General features: G+C 44.0%; 1 pseudogene; it reads right to left on the bottom strand.

The window, feature by feature from the left end:
* Positions 1 to 269: 269 nt before the first annotated feature.
* On the bottom strand, positions 270 to 1,282 carry LOC108524215 (L-lactate dehydrogenase B chain-like; annotated as a pseudogene).
* Between the last annotated feature and the right edge of the window lie 4,213 nt (positions 1,283 to 5,495).

Genomic DNA, 5,495 nt, shown 5'->3' with positions numbered 1-5,495 from the left:
AATAATACTAATAATAATAATAATAAAGCAAAACCCTTCATTAGTCTCACACAAATTCTTTCTTCTTTTTTTTAGAAGCATAGTATAATAGTTAATTTAATTATAAGTCCTTGCATAAAACCAAGCATAGGCTTTGATTCTGTGAGCCCAAATACACATACTGAAGAGAACAAAAGAAACTTGTGATCCATGTACATGGACAAAAACTAAAGGCTCAGGGTTAATCTCATTGTAGTGTTAAAATTTCTACAGCCTACACAGCTCAGTAATCACAGATCTTTTAGGTCCTTTTGGATGTCCCACAGGGTATCTGCACTTTTCTTGAGATGAGCAAACTCATCATCTTTTAGCTTCTGATTGATAATGCTGGTTAATTCCCGAGTATTGAGGATACATGGAAGGCTCTGGAATACTTCATTCTCAATGCCCTTCATCCCCTTCATCTCCTTCATCATTGTTCATTCTGGATGAATCCTGGATAATTTTTCAACGTGTATTCAACAAGATCAGCTACATTTAATCTAGTAGCCCAGTTGGTATATCCTGTTGGTTTGTTGACCTCATAGGCACTTTCAACCACCGTCTTATGCAACTTCCTTCCAAGTTTCATGATCATTGTTGGTCCCCATTTCTGGATTCAATTTCTGGAGAGAAACACCTGCCATGTTCACACCACTCTGAACAACAATGCTTGAATTACTATGTTCTCCCAAAATCCATCCATAACAGCTGCTGAGATGAATGCCAAGCTTTTTAGCTACAAGGTAGCAAAATCTAGCAGAATCCAAATTATACCCACTTCCAATCACAAGGTGCTTGGGTAATCCACTTAATTTCCAGGTAACAGACGTAAGACTGACCACTGGGTTAGAAACCACAATTACGATGCAATTAGAACTGTACTTGATGATCTGAGAAACAACAGATTTGAAGGCATTAACATTTCTCTGCACCAGATTGAGACGACTCTCCCCACCTTGCTGATGAACTCCTGCAGTTACTGCTAAAATCTTATAATTGGCAGTCATAGAATAATCTTTATCTGCCATAATTTTAGGTGTCTGAGGAAATATGCTCCCATCTGCAGATCGATCCATCATGTCTCCTTTCAGTTTATATTCCAAAAAATCCACAAGAGCAAGTTCACCAACCAAAGACTTTCCCAGATGCTGATAGCACACACCACACCCATTTGTCCAACACTTACCACAGCAGCCTTATTGTCTGGGATAGTTGCCTCTTTCACAACTGGTGCAATGAGTTTTTCCTTAAGAGTTGCCATTGTGCACAGGAGATGGCTCTGAAGACTGTTGTAATAGTTATGTGGAGACGACAATGTCGGCTGCATCAAAATCTTGCTAATCTCATTTCTAGCTGGCATGGCAGCCTGTGGTTGAAGCCATGAACAGAGGCCATGTCTGCATTAACAAAAACAAAACACATCCTAGTATCTAGGACTAAATGCTCACTAAGCTTGAAACTTAGGATGTTGCCACAACTGGAGATTTTATGATCTGTGTTGATGTTTATACAAAGAAAAAAGGCAGATACTCCAGGAGAAGCCAAGGATGGTACAAAGGATCAGGAGCCCTGTGAGTACCACCATGCACGGCTCTCCAAGATGCATCTGTGAAAAGGACAAGGTTCAGAACTGCACATTTAGGATAGCGGCATTAATGCTGGGAAAATAATTCTCACCCACAAGCCACATGGTTCTGTACGGTTGTCTAAGTCCAAAGAGATAAATAGAAATAAATTTGGAGAAGGAAGCTGATACATACAATATAGTGGTTGCCACTGGAGAGGAGAATATGGTTTTGGGAATGAGAAAAGGGGAATGGGGAAATTGAACACTGAACACCACCAAATAAAATGCATTAGTTGGCCGGGCATAGTGTCTCATGCCTATAATCCCAACACTTTGGGAGGCCAAGGTGGGCAGATCACGTGAGGTCGGGAGTTGGAGACCAGCCTGGTCAACATGGCAAAAATCTGTCTCTATAAAAATAAAATAAAATAAAATAAAATAAAATAAAATAAAATAAAATAAGCCAGGCATGGTGCCATACACCTACAATCCCAGCTATTCAGGAGATTGAGGTAGGAGAGTCACTTGAACCCAGGAGGCGGAGCTTGCAGTGAGCCGAGATCATGCCACTGCACTCCAGCCTGGGCAACAGAGTGAGACTCCGTCTCAAAAATAAATAAATAAATAAATAAAATGCATTTGTGTTGCATTGATATAATTAAGAAAAGGCAGGGTTCTGACATCTTCCTGAATTGCACATCATTCTCAACAAATTCACAACAGAACATGAGGGTCTTTAGTGTGTGTATGTAAAAATGAATAAGTCCATTTTACTTACACAAAAGTTATTTTCTAAAACTAAGAAGGCATCTCAGGTGAAATCAAGGCCACGACCTTTGGTTCCATCAAAGTCAGGGCTTGCGTAACAGACAACAGCACAGCAGGCGACCTCTGCAGGGGTCGAGCAATGTCCAGGGAGACAAGCAGGACGGGTGAGCATTGGCCCATCTCAGCATTGCTCTGAGACGTCAGACTCCTCATGGGATTCACTTCTATCTAGAGTTCATTCATCATGAAGAGTTTTGCATCTTTAAATTGCTGAAATGCTGAGACATCTGCAGAGGCCTCCCTCATCTAGCTGAGGGATTGACAGTAATTCTCAAAAGGAGGTGGGCTTGCATGCCTGGACAGAGGTCCTCACTGTCAGCTGTTACACACGGACCAGGTGAATGTTTCTGGTCACCAAGGGCAGCTGTGTCACCTGGACGTGAGGGCAGACCTCAGGTGAGAGCATCAGCAGAACAATGCTGTCTTATTTCCTGTGGTTCTCTGTTGCAGCCACAGGAATTGGTGTGGATGCTTCTGGCTTCAATGCTTGTGTTTCTTTCTCATTGACTGAGCTGGTCTGTGATAACAAGGAAAGATATAGTGGGAAGAAGACATATTCCACAGGATTCAGACTCTCCTTACAAGTTCTTTACTCAAAAAGTGCACTCTGCCTGGCCTGAGGTTCCCATGATTCTTACTCCTGGATCCTATCACCCCTCGTGTCTCTACACAGACCCCCACTCCATTCCCAGCTGGCCTCTGGCCAGAGCACCACTGCCCTTGGCATCCAAGTCTGGAGTGGGGACCGCATGGAGAGGTGGAGTCCGACAAGTCGCAGTGATCGCCAATGGAAAGAGATCACCTGGCCTCACCTGCAATGCACAGCCCTGACCACACACTCTCTGGCATGTGAGTTTATCCACAACGGAACAAAGCTGAGATGAGACAATTTCACCCCACAGCTTCCTCATGTGGCATCCTGCAGTATGCTAGTATTATTAACCCTGGAAATTCTTTTGCAGATTTTGAGTTTTGTCATGAATTTTTTCCAAACTAGTTTAGAACATGTTTCCAAACATGAACTTAGGTTCATGATATAGATTTTTTAATTGTATCTAATTTAAGTCACATTTCAATTCAAATCTAAATCTAAAACTGATAGACCTTGGCTGGGCATGATAGCTGATGCCTGTAATCCCAGCATTTTGGGAGGCTGAGGTGGTGGATGACTTGAGGTCAGGAGTTCGATACTAGCTTGGCCAACATGGCAAAACCTCATCTCCACCAAAAATACAAAAGTTAGCCTGGCATAGTGGTGCATGCCTGTAATCCCAGCTACTTGGGTAGCTGAGGCATAAGAATCTCTGTGAACCCAGTAGGCAGAGGTTGCAGTGAGCTGAGATCCCACCACTGCACTACAGCCTGGGTGACAGAGCATGACTCAGCCTCAAAAAAATAAGGGCTGGACACGGTGGCTCACGCCTGTAATCCCAGCACTTTGGGCGGCCAAGGTGGGTGGATCACCTGATGTCAGGAGTTCAAGACCAAGCTGGCCAACATGGTAAAACCCCATCTCTGCTAAAAATGCAAAAATTAGCCAGGAGTGGTGGCAGGTGCCTATAATCCCAGCTACTCAGGAGGCTGAGCCAGGAGAATCGCTTGAACCCAGGAGGCAGAGGTTGCAGTGAGCCGAGATCATGCCACTGTACTCCAGCCAGGGCAACAAGAGTGAAACTCCATCTCAAATAATAATAATAATAATAAAATAAAACTAATAAACCTGGTAATTTCAGGTAAGTAGTACCTTTATTTGTTTTTGTTTTTGTTTTTTTGAGACAGAGTCTTACTCTATCACCCAGGCTAGAGGGCAGTAGTGTGATCTCAGCTTACTGCAAACTGCACCTCCCAGGTTCAAGGGATTCTCATGCCTCAGCCTCTCAAGTAGCTGGGATTACAGGTGCCTGCCACCACACCCGGCTAATGTTTTGTATTTTTAGTAGAGACGGGGTTTCTCCATGTTGGCCAGGCTGGGCTCAAACTCCTGACCTCAGGTCATCTATCTGCCTTGGCTTCCCAAAGTGCTGAGATTACAGGCATGAGCCACCATGCCTGGCCCTGTATTTTAATTTTGAAATGAAGTAACATATTTGATCTAAAAAGATCTTAAAACATAGGGTTGTTTTCCTTGTGTGTTTGTTTTGTTTTGCTTTTGTTTTTGTTTTTGTTTTGAGACAGAGTTTTGCTCTTGTCACCCAGGCTGGAGTGCAGTGGCACGATCTCAGCTCACTGCAACCTCTGCCTCCCAGGTTCAGGCGCTTCTCATGCCTCAATCTCCTGAGTAGCTGGGATTACAGGCATGAGCCACCACACCCGGCTATTAAATAGGGTGTTTTCATTCAGTTAAAAGATGCTGTTTACCACGGGCATGGTGGCTCATGCCTGTAATCCCAGCACTTCGGGTGGCTGAGGCTGGTGGATCACCTGAGGTCAGGATTTTGAGACCAGCCTGGCCAACATGGCGAAACCCCATCTCTACTAAATATATCAAAATTAGCTGGGCATGGGGGCAGGTGCCTATAATCCCAGGTACTCAGGAGGCTGAGTCAGGAGAATCACTTGAACCTGGGAGGCCGAGGTTACCACGAGCCAAGATCGTGCCACTACACTCCAGCCTGGGAGACAGAGTGAGACTTTGTCTCAAAAAAGAATTAAAATACAGTCATGCATCATGTAATAATCAGAATACGCTCTGAAAAATATGTCCTTGTGCTAGCACCCTCGAGTATACTTACACAAGCCTGGACAGCAGAGCCTGCTGCAAACCTGGGCTATGAGGTACAGTCTATTTCTTCAGGGCTACAAGCTTGTGCAACATGGTATTGTGCTGAATACCACAGGAAGCTGTAACACAGTGGTGAGAACTTTGGGGTCTAAACATAGAAAAGGTACAGCAATAATACTGTATCGGCTGGGCGTGGTGGCTCACATCTGTAATCCTAGCACTTTGGGAGACCAAGGCGGGCATATCACGAGGTCAGAAGATCAAGACCATTCTGGTTAATATGGTGAAACCCCAACTCTACTAAAAAAAAAAAACAAAAAACTAGCCAGGTGTATTGGCACATACCCGTAATCCCAG

This window comes from Rhinopithecus bieti, unplaced genomic scaffold, assembly GCF_001698545.2.
Source record: "Rhinopithecus bieti isolate Rb0 unplaced genomic scaffold, ASM169854v2 scaffold_82285, whole genome shotgun sequence".
Taxonomy (NCBI): Eukaryota; Metazoa; Chordata; class Mammalia; order Primates; family Cercopithecidae; genus Rhinopithecus; species Rhinopithecus bieti.
Note: the sequence above shows the minus strand (reverse complement) of the source record. Positions and strands in the feature narration are given on the sequence as shown.